We start from the raw sequence: 23,458 nt of genomic DNA, 5'->3' as shown, positions 1-23,458 counted from the left end.
ACTGGAGTAAATCCTGCTATTACCTTTTTTTTTTTTTTTACAATACAAGGATCATACAAAATGTTAAAGAAACATAGGGGGTTCCCATATACCCCACTCCCCACACCCACCACTCCTCCACATGGACAACTTCTTTCATTAGTGTGGTCCAATCACTGCCCCTTTGTAGCTAAATGATGGTAAGGATGACAGAGGAAGGAAGGCTTTTGAGGAGGCTGGCTGTGCCGGGAGGCTCCGACCTCTCCATAGCTCCCCTGCCACCCCAGCAGCCATAAAACCCTGCCTGAAGGAGTGTGCAAACCTGTTAGCACGAGCTTGCTCAGCAACACCTCCAAAGCACTAGATTTGGGCTCCTAAGCCCCTCCCTTGGGTGCTGTGTGGCCCAGGGAAGGTGCCCAATTTCTCCACGCATTTCGTATTGGGTAGACCTGAGGGCTAAATGGGAAAGAGGAGTTTGGGATGACTGACAGATTTCTGGCCAGAGCAACACCCCAGGAAGAGGTGCAAGGCTCCCTGGGAGCTCTGGAGTGACTCAGGCCAAAGGACTCAGGGAGGAAAGACCTGCTTACTAAAAGTGATATGGGCACTCAGGTCATCTAATTTTGATATCAGCAAAAGGGGACTTCTTTTGTACCCCCAAGCTGATGAAGAGAAAAAGAGCAATGACATCTGTTTTTCAAATGTTCTACATAACATATCTCACTTAAATTTTTTCTTTCTATTTTTAAAGAAGCTTTAGATTACATAAATGTCACATTAAAAATATTGAGATTCCCATATGCCCTGCTCCCTCCACCTCCCCTCACTTCTTTTTTAAAGAAAAAGTTATTTTTTAAGTGGTTCTATAACGTAGAAATTTAGAAACAACAACAGGATAAGCAGAGCAATTATGAGCTGAATACTGAGTTTTCATACATTTGAACTAATAAATTTATTACAATCAATTTATAAAAATGAAATGCTGCCTGGATGTGTTTTGGCAGCAGTGGAGGGAGAAACAAAAACGCAGTGAGAAGCCGTGGTGACACAGCAGCACGGGGGCACCGGCCTGGCACCAGAGGGGGCACTCAGAGGAGGTGGGCAGGGAGGCAGCTGCAGCTGGAATGCCAGAAGCAGCAGGCACAGCGGGACAGCTGGAGGAGGGACGAGCCATCCAGGATCCCCAAGGAAGGGGGAGAAAAAAGAGTGGGCGAGTTCAGGGTCCAGGAACAACTCTGGGAGCAAATTCTGCTAAGAGCACCAAGATGGCTCGTCCAGTATATTTGCAGGCATGAAAAGTAGATCATCTCTGATCCTCCCCACAACCCTGCGAAGTAGGGTTGCTATGTTTAGTGTTTTGTTTTACCCAGGAAAATAAAAAAGGCATAGGCAAATAGAACAGGAGGAAAAGCAATTGTTCCTTCATTGCTACTTCCCAGGCTCAGTCCAACCATTTTAACCTTCGTGGTTTTTAATTCTGCTGATGGCCTCCAACTGTGTAAATATGATTAGGCTGCTCTTCCATGGTAATACTTACTGATCCTTGCTCTGACAGATAAGAATTCAGCTCACTTAATATCCCCTCCACCCACCACCCACACAAGGCTATTTTTAGGTCTATTGTTCACTCTTACAACTTCACTAACCTTCAACTTTTGTTTTTACTTCTATCAAATACACACAGCCTCACTTGGCTCTCCATTTCCTGAGAGGCAGATGTTTGGGCTCCTACTTCTTGACTCCCACCTCCACTTCTACCACCCAACTTTATTTTATTCTTGCTATGCAACTGTAAAACGACATTGCACACTTTTTAGTTTGGGTTGCTGGATCATTTTTGTACATGAAGGGCAGAGTATTTAAAACTCATAGTATTATGTAAGGCCTTGTGACTCAAGGGCAAACCAGTTGAATCATGGTTTGAACAACAAAACGTCTGACATAGTTAAAAGAATACAGATTTAATCCAGGCCCTTCCCTTTCTAGCTGTGGGATTATAGGCAAGTCACTTAATCATCCTGAGCTATTCACAAAATACAAAATGGGAAAAGCAATAACTATCCAAGCTAAACAGTCTCAGGTGGCACATAGCAAGAATAAAATGAGAAATCATCAAAGTCATAAACCAGAAGCTAGATATTTTGTGGGTCAGGTTGGGGTGGCGTAGAACTTGAAGAGAGAAAATGGCTAGAAACAGCTGGATTACCATTTGGGTGAAGGGGCAGGAGCTTGACACACTGAGAGGTGTCAGCTCTGTAACACCCACTTAAGTAGAAGTCCTACTGAGGACCACTAGGTCCCAAAAGTGGTGCAAACTCTGGAGCACCAAGTGGTAGAGACCACTAAGATGGCAGGGCTCCGCATCCACTTGGGGCCACTCTCCATATACATTCAATACTTATTGACAACTGTATACCTGACACTTCAAGAAGCTCCAGAGACCCCTTCACCTCCAGCCAGGCTAAGGTCCCCAAAAGATGAGGATCCCATCACTGGTAGAGAGCTCCAGAAACTAAAACCCCACATCTGTTAACACTGGTTTAAGATTTGAAGTGGTAGAGGGACTTATCCCTGTTCCACCTGACCTACAGTTTGAGGGCTTTTTAAGAGCTGCCCAGCAAAATTCCCTGAGCTCCTCTCTATACCAGGCATTGGGGCTAGGACCCAGGGACATAATGGTGAAGAATGGGAGATGATCTCTAAGGAAGTCTGACGTTTATCCACCAAGGACCATGCTGAAAGCATCTACTTTTCTCCTTCTCAGAGGCCAAGGCAAAATTAATTTGACTTTGAAATGTAGAGACTGACTCTTGGTTAGACCCTCAGAAAACCACAGATAAGTAGAAGGTGAATGTTTTATATGCAGGTATTAGTTCACTGAGTTCTTAATTTAGATGCATGGTATACTAGGGAAGAACATAACAGAAAATCTTCCTGTTCTTAATGATTTTATCTATTCTTCACCTTCCCCATAGCAGTTTTGGCCTCAATCTGAAGCCATAGGGGAATTCACTGTGAAATGTGGAATGAGTGAGCATGTACCCTCTGCTCCCAAAGGCTGGCACACAAGCCTGTGAACTTGAAAAGAGAACAAAGCTTTCTGGTATGATAAACAGAGAAAATGGAAGTTGAAAAGCCTGGTTTCCTCTTCTTTGCATCAGCACATACCATTTGTCAGAAAGCTCTGAATAATCTACCCCTCCTGTTCCTGAAAGTTAGATTGTTATTATTAAAGCATTTCCAAAAGGAGATGTATTTTTCTTTCCATAAAGATGGTACAAATGAGGTGGCAATGCAGCAAATAGGAGAGAAACTTGTAACATTACAATAGTTGCTCTCTTAGGAGAGCATGGAATTAGATGGGAAAAAAACTAGATAAACTAGAAAAGGAAGATGGAAAACAGTCTAAAAGGCAAGATGGGTGCGGCAGTTACAGAGGTCACTGTGAAAAGAAAGGAAAGTGCAGTACCCAGCCAGGTGCAGATAACCAATTAGTTTGGTTCAAGGGCTGGAAGGAAGTACGGCACACACTGCAGAGAGCAACCCACCAGGTGGCTGATGAAAGATTTCCAACGAAGGAGCCCAGACTTTAGGTTCTTTTGTTAGCCCTTATTTCCAAACAAAGCAAGTTGCAAGACCAGTCCTAACATCTCAGCAAGCAGCAGAAAGCTTTCTTCCTTTGGGAAAACCTCTTAGGGGCTTCTCTCTATCCCCTCTTATGCAAAAGAGCAGCTTTCTCCTGAAACACCTGGAGTTTCTGCTGCTAGAGGCGACTTGTAAAGGCTGGGATGGCAGAGTATGGCATTTAGAATGCAAATAAGTCCAGGACTATCCAACCCTGGAAGAGTGAACACCTCCCTGACCTATGGTAGGAGACAATATGAAAACAAGCATCATTCTAAATTTCCTCCTCCACCTCTTTCTTCCAATTGAAAATGCTTGAACTGTAAATTTATAATCTAGTCTCCCTGCTTTCCATATACCTGAGATTAATTCATGCATTTTCTGAATGAAATGATACTTATTTTTTAAAACATACATGTACTAGTTGCCCAATGACACCATCTCGGGGTCTCCACGGCAGGCTGGTCCAGGGGCATCATGATGTCAGGCAGTTTCCCAGTCAGCATCCACTGCCCATTTTCCAGCTGAAGCATTCTCTGCAGATGATACTTTTCTTTCCAAAATACTATTTGCTCAGAACAGTGATGGATGTGTGAACAGGTCTTTATTTGGCCCACTACCTCAATAACCAGTTTCTTGTACTACCTCCCCAAAGTAGAATTAACTCACATAATTTAATGTCAAGTCACCTGGGCTCTTGGTTGCATCCTAAAGTTCTTCTGGAATATCTTGTGGTTTCACCGTGTCTAGGTAGCTTAGCACCTAGGCAGTGATAATTAACATAATAGCCAACTACGAAACCTATTCATTCTTCCTATGAGTCAAATTCTCGTGTGTTTATAATTTAATAAATTAAAATTCAGAGTGAACTTTGCTCCAGCACATATTTAGAGCTGAAATGGATTTCTCTATCAAGTTGGAAACTGCTAACGCAAGTGTTCAAGTATTTCATAGTCACGCGCCACCCTGTCATCTTGTCATCCACATGAGAGACCAAGCCCTATGTTACTCTGGTTTAAATTTTGTTGTCGTAGTTATTAGTTAATAAACCAATAGAAAGAGGCTGGCAGAGGGAGCCGTTGGGGATAAATAGCATCTTCCTCATGAAGTGAAACAGACAGGGGCACACTCCTTCCTTTGTGTGAGTTACCTCCTTCCCGCCGGGTGTCCTCTGCACAGTCAGGCAAAAATGATCCACCCACCCCCCACCTGGGCAGAGGGCCTGCTGTGCAACGCTCCAGGCTGATTCCTGGCCTAGATCACCAGCTTCTCCACACTGAGCGTACTTGTGGTTCCATCCTCTTCGTTTGACCCGAAGTAGCCAGGGAGGTCGAGCATTCTCTGCTCCGCCTCTGTGAGGCCGAATGAGGTATTGTCGTAGAAGGCGAACTCGGGGTGTGCCGGGAAGCTCTGGCACTTGTCTCTTCTGCCCTGAGAAGGGCTCAGAGGACTGACCCTTGGTGGTTCTCTTTGGGGGAGACGGGGGAAGGGTGTTTCCTTGAAACGCTCCTGTGACTGGGGGATGGTCCCCTCCGCGCTCTCTGAGGCTCCGTTCTCTCAGCTCCGGCCACGAGTCCTGCCTGGCGGTCTCTGGGGCCTGCTTTGCTCCCCCGCTGCCCCAAGGTGTGAGGCTTGGCGGGGGGCCTGAGAGGAGCGCTGCCCCCCCACCCCTTGGAAGCGCTCCAGCTCCTCAGGAAGCAGGCAGGCCCCCCGACTCTGAGGTCCGGGGCAGTCTTCGGCCTGGTCCAGGCTCGCGGCCGGGAGCTGTACGCGGGCACCTGCCGGGGCGTCAGGGTGGACATGCTCCTCTCCCTGGAGGGCCGGGCCTGCTTGGCCTCGTGGAAACGAGCCGTCCTCCTGAAATGGGAAGGCCTGGGGCGGCCCCGCTCCGGCTGTCCCCCCTGCTGCCCCGGGCCTCGCCTGCGACTTGCGGAGTAGGGCCTGGCTGGGGCTGAGGGCGCAGCTGAGCGGGGAGGCGCTGGCCGCCAGCCTGGAGGGCGCCTCTCGCCAGCGCTGCCCGCGGGCGGGTCGGGAAAGGGGGATTGATCCGGAACTCGTTGGCCGGAGCGTCCTCGGGGCTCTCCAGGCCCAGGGGCGGGCGGGAGGCGGCGTCCACGCGGTGTCCGTCAGGGGACTCTGAGACACGTGGTGCACTTTGGTGGTCTCCGTCAGCCTTTCTTCATCTCCTTCAGCTGCTGCGGGGCAGGCGGTGGCTGCGCAGGGGCGGGAGGATCCTCTGGGCGCTGGCCTGGAAGCTCTCGCTGCCGGACGCGTCCTCCTCCCGCGCCGCCGCGCCGTTCCGCCGCAGGTCAGCGGGAGGCCCGGGGCCCGGGGCCGCCGAGGGCCCATCGCCCGCCTCCAGGGGCCGCGCGCGGCTCGCCGGGTGGCAGCTGCTCTCCTCGCCCGAGTTGCTGCGGCCGCCGGGCGTGTGCAGGGAGCCGCCGCGCCGTTCCGCCGCAGGTCAGCGGGAGGCCCAGGGCCCGGGGCCGCCGAGGGCCCATCGCCCGCCTCCAGGGGCCGCGCGCGGATCGCCGGGTGGCAGCTGCTCTCCTCGCCCGAGTTGCTGCGGCCGCCGGGCGTGTGCAGGGAGCCGCCGCGGCGGGGGGCGCAGCGGGGCGCGCGGCCCGGCTTCCCCACAGCGCGACGAGCAGGGTGGCCGCGTGACGGGCAGGCCAGGGAGGTGCCGGTGGCGCTGCCACGTTGCTGAGGGGTGGGCCCCTGGGGCTGAGGGGGAGCCGGGCTGGCGGCCGAAAGCTACAAAAAACAAACAGAAAGGACAAGTGAGCCCCGGGGCGTGAGTTCCCTGAGTGGTTTAGGGTTTGCGAGGGGCTTGTCTAGCACCTGGAGAGAGAAGCACAATAACCAAGGACTAGAGCTTCCGATGTTGTGTGTCGTGAAGGTTAGTCTTACGTGGGGACCTGGCTGGGCGCGGTAACAAGTTAGAGAACCGCAACTAATCCCGGGGCGGGGCGGCCTGTGCGGCGTGGCGGACGCCTGGAGGGTGACGCTGGGGAGAGCGCCTGCGAAACGCTGGCGGGGCGCGCGCCCGCAGCCGAAGGCCTCAGCAGCAAAGCAGAGACGACATTCTGCCTCCCAGGGGACAGCGCAAAGTCCTGCCTGAGCTTCCCGGTCTCAGGAGACCCTGCGGATTTCCCCCTCGACTCTGCAGCATCAACTCCTACCTGTGTGTCCAGTCTTCCCACCTGCCTGACGGATTTTGGGGTTGTCCATCCCCATGATGCAATTCCATTAACTGACTGACTGACTAAATAAATTACTATATATGGATATGTATATATCCTATTGGTCTGTAGAAAATTTCAAGATAAAATCAAGATTTTTTGTTAATATAAACACAAGATAGCTGTAGTTGACTTTGAGATGCACAGTGGAAAATTCTCACAAGGATAAAACTTAGTATGGACAATAATTTAGGTAGTCTTTGCACCTCTCAAGAGAAATTAAAGGTGAAACTAAGACATTTGGCAATGTGATGTACCACTCCCCTCTAAGTACTAGGCCTCTGCTCTCCACTCTTTCTCGATGCAGTTGACTCCCCTTCCTATATTTATTGTCCTAAAGTGTGGTGCTGACTTTTTTCCTTCCCTGCTCTCTCAAACTGGTCTGTCCCACAGTCATCAAAATGTTTCAAAACATTGCAGACACCACTGGGCCTCTCAGCCTGTCCTGTTGCCCAAACCCCGTGTTTTTGTTTCCGAGGCTGCCTAAAGCAAACGCCATGGAAAGGTTTGGCTTGAAAGACGGGAACTGATTAGCTTACAGTTTTGAGGCTGAGAAAATGGGCAATGTGAGGCTGATTTTATCTAGGCCATAAGGCGACGCTTTCTTCCCCAAGACCAGCGCCGGGTGACCTGGGCTCCTCTACCCACAGCAAGGCACACGGCGGCCTCTGCTCTCTCCCTTCTCTTCTGGGTTTTGTTCATTTCACCTTCATGCTTCCAGGGCTCTCTCTCTCTGTATTCACTCCATTTATAAAGGACTCCAGTAATAGGATTAGAACCCATCCCGAATGAGGTGAAGTACTCACCACAAGTCCTACTTACCACAGGTTCACACCCGCAGGAATGGATTAACTTTAAGGACATGGTTTTCTGGTGTATGTACAGCTTCAAACCCCCATACTCTACCCTCTGAATCGCTAAAAGACATGCCTTTTCTACCTACAAAATACATTCATTCCATCCTAATATCCCAAAAGCCTTACATCATTTCAGTAGCAATACTAAATGTGATGTTTTGTCTGCCGGTCCTAAAGCAGCAGTGCCACCCATTCCAAGTACTTGGGCAGTGGCCATGCTCCCCTCAAATGCTGGGGTGAATGCTCCACCCTCTTCAAGCACTGGGGTAACAGCCAGACCATCCGCTACCCCAGGGCATGGGGTAGGTGGCCCACCTTCTCCAAATCTCCCTTTCCACACACATGGGGTGGGCTTGCTCCCTTGGCCCAAGCATATGTTTTCAGTGCAGACCCTTGACTTCCATGGCTTTACCCTTGAAGTGATCATTTTTCAATCTGTCCATTTAGTCCAGGCTGGTCGTGGTCCCGTTCACAGAGCTCTCACAAAAAACATGTAGGTTTTGCATGTAGTACACAGAGGTCCAAACCATCAGACAGTAGGACCTTCCTCAGTTCCTTCCTTGAAAACAGCATCTCCAGTCCTGACTTGCATGGAAATGGCTGGCTGCTTCCTTTTTCAATTAAATCCTCCTGTGGAGTGCTATTCTCCGGGGACTCACTTCCAGAAACTCAGAATATTCCCAAATATTAATCTGTGGTTCCTTTGTGCCCAGGAGTTCAGTTCTTGGCTTATCCCTTTCCTCTCGCATTTTACTATAAGCTGCTCAGAGAAGCCAGGCTTCATTTTCCACACTTGGCTTGGAAATCTCAGATAAATATCCAAGCTCATCACTCTCAAATTCTACCTTCCATCCAACATCAGAACACAATTCTGCCAAGGTTTGCGCCCCTTTAAAACAAGGATCATCTTTCATCCAGTTTCCAGTAACACATTCATCACTTTCTTCCAAGACCTCATCAGAAGTACCTTTAGCATCCATATTTCTACAGTTTCCTCAAAGCAACGTAGGCCTTTTCTATCAAGCACTGCACAATTCTTCCCACCTCTACTCAATACCCAATTACAGGAAAGCAGACATGGCTCAACTGATAGAGTGTCTGTCTACAATATGGAGGGTCCAGGGTTTGATCTCTAGGGCCTCCTGACCCATGTGGTAAGCTGGCCCATGTGCAGTGCTGCCATGTGCAAGGAATGCCATGCCATGCATGGGTGCCCCCGTGTAGGGGTGCCCCATGCACAAGGAGAGCTGCCCTGCATTAAAAAAAAAAAAAAGCACAGTCCACCCATGAGTGGTGCTGCACACGTGAGAGCTGACACAGCAAGATGATGCAACAGAAAAAAAAGACACAGTTTCCCAGTACCACCAAATAATGCAAGCAAACACAGAAGAACACACAGCGAATGGACACAGAGAGCAGACAACTGGGGGGAGGGGGGGTAGTGTGAGGAAGACGAGAGAAATAAATCTTTAAAAAAAAACCCAACTACAACAAGGCTTTCCCACTTTTTGGTATTTGCAATAGCAGCATGCCACTATTCTCTTTGAACCAAAATCTGTTTCAGTTTCCTAGGCTCCTTAAAGCAAATCCCATGAAATGGTTTGGCTTGAGCAGTGGAATTTATTACCTTACAGTTTTGAGACTGAGAAAATGTCCTAATCAAGGCACTGTCAAGGCGATGCTTTCTTCCCAAAGACCAGCTAATGGTGACCTTGGCTCCCCTGCTCACGGCAGGGCACATGGTGGCAGCTGCAGGTCTCCCTTCTCTTCTGGGTTTGTTGATTTTAGCTTTTTGCCTCCGTGTCTTTCTCTCTAAATATATTCAATCCATTTACAAAAGACTGCAGTAGTAGGACTAAGTCCCATCCTGACCGAGGTGGGTCACTACTTCACTGATGTAGCCCCATCAAAAGGTCCTACCTACAGTGGGTCCACACACATAGGAAGGGGTGAAATTTAAGAGTGTTTTTCTGGGGGTTATACAGCATCACACACCACAGCCCTGGAAGCCTCACCTCTTTCCTCCCTGGTCCCTGTCCTCACCTCGAGTTCCCTGTGCTCTCATCTGACCCCTCGTCCTATCAACAACCAGCTGTCGTTCATCTCCTGGGCCCATGCTCCCCACTCTCCTCTCCACATACCAATGGGACATGTGACAGATTCCTCAACACCTGTTCCCTTCCCTCAAAGCTGCCTTGCCCCTTGCCTTAACCGAGGCCCAGGCATTATGCGGGACACAGCTGCTCTCCCACCCAGTCGGGGGAACTGTGGGAATCTGTTACATGTATTTCACGAGGGCCAGCAGAAGGGTGCCTTCCTCAATTTTCATGTTCAGTCCTGACATCTGGCCACCACTCTAGCACCTGCACTCCCAGTCTTCCTCACCACCCCCTAGCTGGTACCACCCTGGGTGACATCAGCATCCATCATCCATCGGAGTGGTCCACCCAACATGTCATACCTTGTCATTGTCTGCAGCTGCTCCTCCTCTGAAACCTTAAACTTCACAGCCCTTCCCTGGCTGTACCCTCCCGTCTCACTCACTAGTTGGTCAACCTCAATGAGATGTCTGATTCTACAGCTTCTCTTTTCTCTCCCCATCTGCCAGCAACCTCCCAGCCTCACTTCCCCCCTAACCAGTCTAGACCCCTGATCCATCACTTAAACCAGACTTCCCAATGTCCTCAGCTTTCGTGACCTTGAATGCTGAGCTCCAGCTCTCTGCCTCCTCTGCAGCCAGAGTCCAAGCCTAGATAAACGCAGACCCCTGAACCTTCAGCGGCTGCCCCCACCCTGAGAACTGGCAGTGAAAATCCCACGGCTATGCAGACCAGTCCCCTCCACACCCACAGCTTCTAGCCTCACCCTGAGCCTGAGGAACGCTCCATGGGTCCCTCAGCAGCACTATCTCCCGTTCCCTACACCAGCTGCTTCAGTGTTCCGCCACGTTCCTCAGTCCCCCTAACTCAATGCCCTCCCTCAGGAGTCTCCTGGGTCACCAAAAAAAAAAAATAGAAGTCCTCGGGCAAGCACACCCCAGGCTGCTTCTGCCGTCCTTCCCTCCCCATGAACTTACCAGCAGGCAGAGTTCTAGTTACCTGGTTCTCTACAGAGTCAGCAGGAAAAGAGAGTCCAGCAACAGAGGCTCTTCCAGCCATCCTTTGGGGAATCTTCCCTGTATGCCAGTTACCTCTAGGCTCCTCCTCTCCTTTCCCTCAGCCCAGAAAGATGCTCAAGCCTTGATCATTTCTACAAGGCCCTTCGACGCACCTCTCATGACCACCGATTCATGCTCCTTCTCTTCCCAGCCAAGCGTGGAGAGGCAGGCAGCTACATTTGCTGGCCTGCTGCTTCCACACCCTCAACTCTGAATCAGGCAGCCTCTCCCAGGATCCCAGGGAAGTGGCTCCTGCTCTGCTCCAAGTATTTCAGTCTTTATATTCCTGGAACTCTGTAGCACTGGCTACTCTTCAGCACTTCTTGCAATCCTCTTTATCCTGGTTTTGATTGTAAAGATCCTTTCTGTTGTTCAGTGTCGTGATGATGGCTTACTCCGTGCAAGCAATCTTTCTCCTACTCTGACTTCTACAGATGAGCCCACACCTTCTTTGCTTATAAGGACTCCAGTCACACCAGAATAAAGCCTACCTGGTTTAATTTGGGTCAATTGGGCCCCAACTTGATAGGAGCTTTGCAGATCCCATTTACAAATGAGTCCACATGCACAGGACCAGGCGTAGGACCTAAACATGTCTCGTGGAGAGTAGCAGTTTGCCAGTGTTAATGAATTCCAAGAAGAGAAATTGGATTATGTTTGTAAAGTGGTCTGTCCTGCAGGGCAGATGAGAGTATACTGGATTCAGAGGTTTTGGTTTTACTTGATTAAATAATGATTAAGGGGAAGCGGACTTGGCCCAATGGATAGGGTGTCCGTCTACCACATGGGAGGTCCACGGTTCAAACCCTGGGCCTCCTTGACCTGTGTGGAGCTGGCCCATGCACAGTGATGATGCACGCAAGGAGTGCCCTGCCACACAGGGGTGTCCCCCGCATAGGGGAGCCCCACATGCAAGGACTGCACACTGTAAGGAGAGCCATCCAGCATGAAAGAAAGTTCAGCCTGCCCAGGAATGGTGCCACGCACACAGAGAGCTGACACAACAAGATGATGCAACAAAAACAAAAAGAAACCCAGATTCCCATGCTGCTGACAACAACATAAGCAGACAAAGAAGAACACGCAGCAAATGGACACAGAGAACAGACAAATGGGGGGGGAAGGAGAGAGAAATAAATTTTAAAAAAATCTTTAAAAAAATGATTAAAGCTTTGATTGGGCCACATCAGTAGGACGTTGAGTCCCTTGGTGGGTGGAGACTCGTGGAGAAACCACAGCACAGAGAAAGGAGGTAGGAGTTTTGATCCTGAAGCCTGGGAAGAGACACAAGCCATTTGCCTGACAGTCTATAGCTGGTCTTATGGAGGGAACAGAGCAGCTGAGCCCAGAGAGGAATGAGCCCCAGGAGAGAGACAACACTTGTCCCAGCCTTCAGCTGATATTGGAAGAAGCTGGGACCATGGAGCCAAGAGAGGAAGAGTAAGGCTAAACCTTGGCAGACATCGCAGACATCTTGTTCCAATATGTGGCAAGAGATGTTGGTGAGGGAGGTAACTTATACTTTATGGCCTAGTAACTGTAAGCTTCTACCCCAACTAATACCCTGTATAAAAGCCAACAGATGTCTGGTATTTTGCATCAGCACCCCTTTGGCTGACTAATACATGGAAGATGTGCTCCAATCCCAAAACCTCCACCCAACTGCACACTCTGCTCCCTTTGCAACATCCCCTTCCTCACCAAGTTCTCCAGGATGACATCTACTCAGCTCTCAAACTTCAGCTCCAATGCCTCCTCCAAGGATGCTGATGCTTCCAGCATGGATTCTCACCCTGCACATTTCCAGGCTGAGATTCCCTTATCATTCCAGGCCCTGTACTCTATGGTGTCCTAGACCTGGGTATGTGTCTGTCTAGATACTACACTGTAAACTCCTTTGAGACAGACATGTCTTATCTAGATATTCTTAACCCCAGTCACAATAACTTGCACATAGCTGGTGTTTGATAAAGACATTTAATTAATTGATTCATTGATTATTAAAAAGGTGACAGCAAAATGATCAATATTCTACTAGATGTAAGTGCAACAGCAATTAAATGTTCCTACTCATTTGTCAAACAAGTGAAACCAAATTAATATAGAACAACATTCAGACCTTGGCATAAAAACATTTGTTCAAAGCCAAACTCTAAATTCCCAATTGAGTGAATAGTGGCATTCGAACGCCTTGCTCCCTGGTTTATCTCCTCATCCTTCTGCAGTAACTGCGGGTGGCCTTCGGCAGTACACTTCACACACACTACGCCCCTTCCTCTCTGGCCTCTGTTCCCTCTGGCCTCTGGCTCCCTTCAAAGCCATGCTGGAGAGAAGCCCCCGAGCCGCTGGCCTGCACCTCTGTCTTACAGAGCCTCCCCTCCTTTCCCTGCAGTGAGGGGACTTCCCAGTGCCCAGCAGCCCACAGACAGAATTTACATTCCCAAGGAGTGGAAAAAGAGGTTGAAGAGGAAAGAGAGAGCACTAGAAGAAATGACAGTTTTTATCCATATAAACACTCAACTGAGGCCACTTACCTTCAAAGTAGGAGTGTCTGTGGCACTTCCTTGCTTCTAATTCATAATATATGCATTTCTAGTTCCCATACAGTATTAAAGAACTAAAGGCCAGAACATGGAACAGTACATTTCCTCAAAAAAATGGGTGCTAATTCCAGGTTGCTGATCCTTGCAGGAAGTCAGATTGGCCCATACATGAAGCAAAGTACTAACGACAGGGAGCTTCCTGTGAGTCAGATCGAGCTCCTGCTACTCGCTTCACTACCTGGGGCGTGTCCCTTACACTCTCAATGACCCAGTCCCCATCAATCATGTGGAGATAATGGTGTAATACTTTACATATGTGTAAATTCTAAAGTTCTGAACCCAGCAGACAATCACTACCTTGAGCACTCATTGTAAGGTTTAAATGAGATCATGTAATTAAAGTGCTGGCACACAGCAAGTGGTCAATAAAGACTGATATTATTGGCACCAAGTGCAATGAATGTCCCACGATAATGAAAGAGGTTGTTGATGTGGGAGGAGTGGGGTGAGGGGGTGGGGGGTATATGGAGACCTCTTTTATTTTTGAATGTAACTTTTTTTAAAAAAAGAAAAAGAAAAAAATTGAAAAAAGAAAGAATAGAAGCCAGTGGCAAGTGATTGTTAAATTTGTTTTGGAGTTACAAAACTCAGGCTGGAATAAATTTTTTTAAAACTTTATTCCAACTTCAAAAGATCAAATAACTGACCAAAGGTAACTTAACAAATTATGGAAGCATTACATTAAAAAATCCTGTCCAGGCACATTGATCTTATTTAATCCTAAAAACAAGCTCAATTGTTTCTCCAGGGTTCAGAAAGATAAAGAAATGAGCACAGACTGGTTAAAGGAATGGCCAAGGTCTCCTTGTTAATGAAGGAAATGAAAATAAAATGCTAGATCATATTCACATCTCATAAAACTAAATCGCATATTCTTTTCTTGGGGGAGGGGGGCAACGAAATATCTTAACATAATATGCCATCCCAGGAATTAAAGGCAAGGTATATCTGAAGGAAGCGATACCCGAGGGAGGATGATAGAAAGTGAAGGGGACTGATAAAGGAAATGACAGAGAAGAGAGCCTCAGGAAACAGACGAGCTGTCACTGAGAAAAAGTGGATTCACGGTAAAGCACGCAAGGGGAGCGGGCAGGCTTAGGCTGGCAGGCGCAGCCTGGGGGTGAGGCCGCAACAGGAAAAGGAGGCCAGAACCTTTCTGGGGTGTTGGGAGGAAGGGGACAAGGCTGGTGGCACTGCTGGAAAGAGGAAAACGGGAGAAGACTTTCGATGGCCCCAGGCGGAAGCCAGTCGAGATGGTGCCAGGTGCCTGTGGTTTTAGCTCAAAGGTGCCATGACAGCCAAACCCGGAGACGCACCTAACTCATCCCCAAGGGACGAGGAACTAGGGTGGTTGTTCCATCTGGAATTGGAGAGGGGCCGAAAGCAGGACTCCGTGGAAGCCCTTCGCCTAGAGGCCAAGGCCTGCATGGCCGTGCTGAGGTGGGGCCCGTGTGTGTGTTGGGGGGCTGCACGGCCGTGCTGAGGTGGGGCCCGTGTGTGTGTTGGGGGGCTGGAGAGCAGGGGCTGGTCAGGACCGTGGCCGTCGGGGAGGGAAGGGAACCGCCCACGGCTGCAGGACGCCTGGCAGGCCGCCCCCACATCCGCAGGGCCAGCTTTGACACATTCGTACCTCTAGGAAGGGCCTTGAGGCGCCTGGGGGAGGCAAGGCCAGCCTGAGGGGGGGGAGGTGAGAAGAAACCTCCCCTCCTTCCTCCCAGGCCTGGCTGAGAACCCACTGGGCCCATCCACAGGATAGGTGGACTGCTGGCCCCTGTGGCAAAGCACTGTCTGCATAGTACCTCAGGCTTCTCTGGGTGACGGGGAGAAAAATGAAAGAAAACTGTTTCCCACAGCTTGGCTTGGGGGTGGGGAAACCTGAGGGAAAAACAACTAAAAAAGGGAAGAAATTATCGTCTCCCCCATTTTTGTGTTTTTAAAATAATTTAATATAGCTGGCTCTTTAACGTACGTAGCCCTACTTCCCTGCCATTTCCCTATCTTCTTCGTTTTGTGAGGCCCCGTCGCCACATTAACGTGTTCTCCAAGTTACTGCTGGCTCATGCAGGGGGAGCCAGAGCCTGAGATGGCTTCTCTGAGGAGAAAGTCACGCAGCGAGGAAGACCTACCGGCGCACTCCTCCAGGGAACACGGGGAGGTCTCCGAGGACATGCCCGGGCAGCTGGGTCTGGACAGGAAGGACGTGAGGCACACTCGGCCATGACACCATCACTACACGTGGTGCTACACTGGCTCCAAGGCTGCCACAGTCCCCACATTTCTGCAAGGACACAAGTCATTGCCGGCGTGCCCCTGGGGCCGTTAGCTATACGGCTGGCCGGGCCGTTAGCTAGTTTAGCTAGACAGCTTTCGCCTTGGTGAGGCGAACTTCTTGAACGGGTTGTGAGTGATGACGGGGCCCCGGTACCACACAGCCAGGTTAAACACACAGTAACCACCCTGGAGACACAGGCTTGTGGCGCAGGTCTGGTTTATTGGGGAAGGGGCACAGCTTATATAGGCTGGGGTGGGGGCTTAGGGTGATGTGTCAATTACAGATGGGCTAAGGGGATTGGGATAATATGAAGCAGCAACTTGATGGGATGAGGTAGTTTTGAAGTTGGCGCGCGTGGGCTTCTCTGGCAGGAAGCTGGCCAGGAAGAAGGAAGGTGCCTTTTGTGATAGCCATTGTGTATGCTTAGCAGCCATTCTGGCTACATGTCGTTTGCCAGCAAGCTTACCAACAGTCATGCTTTCAGGGCTCATTCACTCGAGAACCAATGTTTAACTGTACCCAAATGATGAGGGGAAATGCCAATCTCAGGCCTTGGAAAGTAAATAAGCAAAAATACCCCCCACGATGGTCAAGCTAGAAAAGGAGTCACTCCTACAACAAGAAAAAGCTGGGTAAACCACAAGCCATAACCTTTCCAGAACTTCGGTCTCAAGGCCACCAACTAGTCTGAAATCTAAGGTAAGACAGGCTCCTCTGAGGAAAGACAGGACATAAGCACTGGTTTGCCTGGGGCAGATACAAGGAACCATCCAAGCTGGTGAGAAGACTTCGGTTGAAATTTTTAATGATTGCTAACAGCCTGGTGTGGGCTAGCAGGGAATACAGAACCCCGGGAGCCACAGACACAAGGAGAACGGGACCCACTTCAGGGTCCTCTCCAGAGATCTCACCCAAAGCTCCCAGAAGGGCTGAGGACTGGTTAGACAGGAGATGCCTTCCTCGTGGTGAAGGCAGGAGGAGGGAAGGAGCAGCCCTGCTGGAAAGACACACGCTTCTCCCAGATTCTTCTCTCCAGGTTCCCCTGAAAAACAAAAGCCTTAAACCACTGGGAGAAGGGCAGGAAATCCTGTCACCCTAAGAGCCTCAGTGGAGACCCACTGCTGCTAGGAATAGGAAAAGAAAAGGCCCTCTACACTTTGGGAGGAGCAGAAAAATATCCTAGGTTCAGGGTATTAGAGATCTTCTATCACCAGGGAGGGGCAGGATCCATCAAGAAGCCATAGCTGAGACCCAGGGACACAGAACTGGTGAGACCAAGGCTGAATCGGAACTCAGAGAAGCCTCTTCCACTTCCTACCCCATGGCCAGCAAACACCAAGGACCAAAGAGCAACAATGTACTGCTGGGGGGGGGGAGAGGGAGAGAGAGATAGAGAGAGATGGGAAGCTCTCTGTTGTACAAGAGGAAACCTGAAGATTACAGAAACACTGGGAAACCCTCTGGTAGTCCATCTCCTACTCTAAAATCAAAGAAGGGTAGAAAAATGTAAAGTCTGTGGTTCCCGAAGGGTAGCCAGGACAGAAGCGACACCCAAACCCAGCTCAACACCAGACTAGCCTGACTTAATCCCCATACTCAAAGCCTAGCAGAAGTAAGGTGTGCCCCATGTAAACACCACTTACTCAGCATCTGTAGGCCTAGCCAAGAGGTTCTCTTTTCAACCAAACATTACCAACACACAAAGCACCATTCCACTAAGAGACAAGGCCATTAAGAAACCACACTAAGATATGACTCCATCCTGGAATCCTCAGAGTGAATTTATAACTATGATCATTTATGTTAATCATATGCTAAAGGTATAAGTGGAAATTGTGAACAATGATCATGAACAGATGGGAAATTTCAGCAGTTGGAAACTAAAGAGTCAGATGGAAATGCTAGAAATTAAAAAAAAAACATAACAGAGATGAAGAATATCTTCTACAGGCTCATGTGTAGATTCGAGACAGGTGAGGACAGAAACAAATTTGAATATAGGTCAACAGAAATCACCAAAACTGAAACCCAAAGAAGAAAAAATAGGCAGGTAAAACATAATACTCAAGAGCTGTGGGACAACATGAAAAGATGTAATTGGAACCCCAAAGGAAAAAGAGAAAGACAAATATCTGAGGAGATAATGTTAAAGAATTTTCCAAAATAATGAAAGACATCAAATCTCAGAAAACACCAACCAGGAAAAATACAGAACAAAACAAAAAGAAAACCTTAGGCACATCATAGTCAAACTGCTGCAAAACAAAAACAAACAAAATCTTTAAGGCTGGGGGGGGGGGGAGTAATGTGTGCAGAAACACATCACATAGAAAAGAATAAAGATAAGAATTCAGCAGACTTGCCAGTTTCAAAACTGAAGGAGACAGGGAGTGGATGTGACTCAAGCAACTGGGCACCTGTTTCCCACATGGGAGGTACCAGATTCCATTTCTGATGTCTCCTAAAGAAGATGAGCAGACATCACAACAAGCAGACACCACAACCAGCAAGATACCACAACTGGTAGACTCCACAACCAGCAGATATCTCAACCAGCAGACCCACAGACACCCTAACCAGCAGCTGCTGCAATGGCCACAACGAGTAGGAACCACAACAAGCAGACACCACAACCAGCAGATGCTGCAACCAGCAGGGAGTGGAAGTGGCTCAAATGGTCGGGCACTCACCTCCCACATGGGAGGGCACAGGTTCAGTTCCTGGTGCCTCCTAAAGAAGATGAGCAGACTAAGAAGGCATCTCAGGGGAAGGTGGGGGGCTTAAAAAACAAACAAACAAACAAACAAACAAAAAAACCAATGCAATTGTTAAAAAAAAAAAAACTGGAGAAATAAACACTTTCAGACCAAAAAAAAAGAAAAAAAAAGCTGACAGAATTCGTTACCAGAAGTCATTCACCTCAAGAAATGTTTAAGAGAAAACCTTCAGGCAGTGGCAACATACCAGACAGAAAATCTTGGATATATACAAAGAAATGAAGAGTGCAGGAAATGGCAACTTTTCTTACTTTAAAATGCTCTAAAATATAATTGGCAGTCTAACCAAACAGTACCAGTGTACTATAGGTTTATGGCTTATATAAAGGTAAACTCGATGACTACAATCGCATAAAGAATGGAACTGGAATGAATTCAGAATGTGCTGTTAAAAGGTCATTACAGGGAGTGGATGTGGCTCAGTGGTTGAGCACTGGCTTCCCACATATGCGGTCCAGGGTTCAATCCCCATCCCTGGTCCCTCGAAAAAAATTAAAATTAAAATTAAAAAAAAAAGGTCATTACATATAAAGAGATACTACAACTCAACAATAAAAAGACAAACTACCTGGTTAAAAAATGGGCAAAAGACTTGCAAAGACATTTGTCCAAAGAAGAAATACAAATGGCAAAAAAACCATGAAAAGATGTTCAACATCACTAATGATTAGGGAAATGCAAATTAAAACTACAATGAGATATTATTTCACATCTATTAGATATGGCCATTATTAAAAAGACATAAAACTCAAAGTGTTGGAGAGGATGTGGAGAGATAGGAACACTTACCCACTGCTGGTGGAATGTAGAATGGTACAGCCACTGTGGAGGACTTTTGGCAATTTCCTAAGGAAATTGAATATCAACTTGCCCTGGGACCCAGCCATACCATTACTAGGTATATACTCAGAAAAACTGAGGTCAGTGATGCAAACAGGTATCTGCACAATGGCATTCACAACAGCGTTATTCATGATTGCCAAAAGATAGAAATGACCCAACCCAGGTGTCCATTCACCAATGAATGGATAAACAAAGAGTGGTGTACACACAGGATGGACTACTATGCAGCAATAAGAAGAAATGAAGTCGTGAGGCAGCATATGACAACAAGGATGACCTGGGAGGACATTATGTCAAGTGAAGCAAGCCAGACACAAAAGAACAAATACTGTATGATTGCCCTATTATGAAGTAAATACATTGTATAAATTCATGAAGTTAATAATCAGAATATAGGTCACCAAAAAGAATGAAGGTAGAGAATGGAAAGCTGTGGGCAATCTGTGCATAATTGTTTAAAAACGTTGTAAATCTTTGGAAGTTAATAGAAATGGTGAAAGCACATCATAGTGTTTGTAACTAGTAGAGCTATTATATGGGTATGATATTTTTGAAAGGGAAAGTTATGTATACTACTAGAAGGAAAGCTAAAAAATGTAACATGGGACTGTATAATACAGTAAAAACTCATGTGAAATACAAATATGGGTGTTATTGTACATACAATATTGTTTTTACAAAATATAAATACAAATTTTTAAAATGCTAAAAAAGAGAGAGAGAATGACAATTAAAGGTAATACATGATACTGGACTGGATCTAATAATGGAGCAGAAAATGCCCAAAAGAACATTACTAGAATAACTGAAAAAAATTGGAAAATAGACTTTATGTTTTTTATTAATATTAAATTTCTTGAACTGGATAACTGTACTTAATGTGGTTATATAGTCAGTGTTATTGTTCTGAGGAAATATACATGGAAGTATTAAGTGTTCAGTGAACAGGATGTATTCAACTACTCACAAATGCTTAGAAAATAGATACACAGATGATAGAAAGATGATAGACAGATGATAGATGGATAGAAAGAGAGACAATATAACAAATATGTCAAAATGTTAAAGGTTAGTCAATTTTGTTATCAGAGTAGCAGCTCTATTGGAATTCTATGTATTGGTTTTGTATCATTTTTGCAACTCTCCTGTATGTTTCAAATTGTTTGAAAATTTAAATTTAAAGAAAAAAAGATCATTACATTACATGTGAAGAAATATATCATTTGAAAGTAGACTGAGAGTAATTAAAGATGTATATTATAAACTTTAGGATGATCACTAAAAGTTGTTTAAATTATAAATAAAAAACCAAGAGTGGAGATGAAGTAGACCACAAAAAAAACAGCCACTTAATCTAAAAGAAGGCAGGAAAAGGAGGAGGAAGAAACAAAGAACAGATGGAACAAATATATAATTAACAGGATGGCAGATTTTAATCCAACCATATAATGATTACATTACATATAAATAAAAATAATCTAAACACATCAATTAAAAGGCAGAGATTGTCAGATTAGATTAAAAAAAAACAAAGACCCAACTATATGCTGTTTAAATAAAGCCAACTTTAAATATAAAGACATAAATAGATTAAAAGTAAAAAGACGAAAGAAAATATACCTTGCAAACATAATCAAAAGAAAACTGAAGTGGCTATATAAATATCAGGCAAAATGGGTTGCAGAACAAGAAATATTATGAGGGATAAAGAGGCACATTTCATAATGATAAAGGGGCCAATTCAACAAGAAGCCTTAACCCTAAATGGGGCCACACTGAACACCAGAGCTTCAAAATACGTAACTTTCCTAAAACAGTCATTCTTGACTTACAAATGCAAACCTCTCTTCCAGGTAGATATGGAATCACTGCCTGATGAGAGTAACTGAATAGTCCCCTATAAAGACCAACTCTAATCCCTTCTCTATCAGCACCCATCGAACCTGGAGACCCATCAGGTAATGCCAACACTAGTCACCAGAACACCCACTGCATAAAAGTCTCTTCACATCCCACCTCCTCTAGGGCAGCCCAGGTTATATGAAGCACTACACAAAACTAAGGGGAACGTGTTGGGTTGATGTGTTCTCAGGTCAGCCAAGTGGTGCAATATTTGGGGTGAGTCATGGAATATAGGTTCTTTGCATCAATCAAGTCTCCAGAGATTTCACAAGAGTGGGAGCATTACAAACCAGTATCCTGGACCAACATCAACTGAGGTGTGGCCATGATGCTCCAGCCAGAGGTCCAACGGAACACAATGTTGGTTCTGTGCCTCCCAACTCACACTGCAGCTCCTCATGCTGCAGAACCAAGAGCTGGCTTTGTCCTCGAGGTTTCTGGGCTGCTCAGATACTAAGCCCCCGGTGCTTACAAAGCTTCAGGAATCTCCTAATTCAAGTCCTCTGAGTGAAAGTAGTGATTTACTTTTGAAAAATCTACTTGGAATCCCACTACTCTGAAACCTAATTTGAAAATTAAGTCCACAAACAGTTTATCTTCCCCTTGTGCTCATATTTAAGACCACAAAATACAGAATTATGAATACTATGAAACTTTTTGTTATGCTTTCTTAATTCTTCTTTTATTTTATGAAAATATAATTTATTTAATACATAAAGTCATTTGTTATAGACTAAAAACAAAAATTCCATTAGTTGGGAATCAGAAAAATATCAGGTTTATAAAAGCATGAATATTAATGTCAAAAATCTCGCTTTAAGGGAAGCAGCTATGGCTGAATCAGTTGGGCTCCTGTCTATCATATAGGAGGTCCTGAGTTTGCATCTGGGGCCTCCTTGTGCAGGCAGGCTCACCTGCACACTGCGGAAAGCTGCCAACCTGAGCACAGCAGAGTGCTGCCGGGTCTGCAAAGTGCCACGGAGAGCCGACTCAGCAAGGTGATGCAACAAAAAGAGAGACAAGAAAAAAACAACACAGAAGAGTGCACAGCAAATGGACATAGAGAGCAGACAGCAAGCCACAAGGAGGGGAGGGGAAATAAATAAAAATGCATACAAGGGAAGTGGACTTGGCTCAATGGATAGAGCATCCACCTACCACATGGGAGGTCCACGGTTCAAACCCTGGGCCCCCTTGACCTGTGTAGAGCTGGCCCATGTGCAGTGCTGATGTGCACAAGGAGTGCCCTGCCACACAGGGGTGTCCCCCGTGTAGGGGAGCCCCACGTGCAAGGAGTGTGCCCCATAAAGAGAGCTGCCCAGTGCAAAAGAAAGTTCAGCCTGCCCAGGAATGGCGCTGCACACACAGAGAGCTGACACAACAAGATGACACAACAAAAGAGATACAGATTCCAAGGCCACTGACAAGAATAGAAGCAGACACAGAAGAACACACAGTGAATGAACACAGAGAGCAGACAACTGGGGCAAGGCAGGGCAGGGAGCAGCAGGGTGGAGGGGAGAGAAATAAAAAATAAATCTTAAAAAAAATGCATACAGACACAGAAGAACACACAGCAGATGGACACAGAGAACAGATAGCATGCAAAAAGCTGTGAGGGGAGGGCTAAGAAATAAAAAATTAAAATTAAAAATCTCATTTTAAAATGTTAGATACTGGGGAATGGATGTAGCTCTAATGGTTGAACGTCTGCTTCCTATGTACAAGATCCTGGTTCAATCCCTGGTACCTGCTAAAAACAAACATACATACATACATATAGTGCCTTTTCCCTAGGAAATAAAGTCACGAGTCATGGCTAGTCCAATAATCAATAAAAATTTTTAACTACATTTTTATACCTCTCTATCTCTAAATCAAATTAAATCACTTTAATTCTATAGGAAATCACTCAGATAAAGCAATGAATAAAGTCAATCAGGCAAATAAAAAATGCCTTAAGGAACTCTATTTGCTCTCTAAAGATCTCTGCCAGTAACTTGGAGGAAAATAGTTGGCTAAATGGGAACTCATTAACTATAGCTCACATGCTAGAAACAAGATACAGATGACCAATATGCCAAACAGTCTTACTTCATGAATAAAAGAGGCTTTTTGCTCTGTTCTGTCCTGTTCACATGTCCAAGCATGGACTCACATCACACGACAAACCGGTGTGGCCAGGCTGAATGTCTTTCAGGC

The 23,458-nt window shown here is 46.7% G+C and overlaps 1 pseudogene; it reads right to left on the bottom strand.

Annotated features, from left to right (window-relative positions):
* Nucleotides 1-3,404: 3,404 nt before the first annotated feature.
* The window catches only part of LOC131273503 (thrombospondin type-1 domain-containing protein 1-like), a 31,541-nt pseudogene continuing 11,487 nt past the window's right edge, over nucleotides 3,405-23,458 (bottom strand).

The sequence above is a fragment of the Dasypus novemcinctus genome, chromosome 15, assembly GCF_030445035.2.
Source record: "Dasypus novemcinctus isolate mDasNov1 chromosome 15, mDasNov1.1.hap2, whole genome shotgun sequence".
Lineage (NCBI taxonomy): Eukaryota > Metazoa > Chordata > Mammalia > Cingulata > Dasypodidae > Dasypus > Dasypus novemcinctus.
This window is presented reverse-complemented; position numbering and strand designations above follow the sequence as displayed.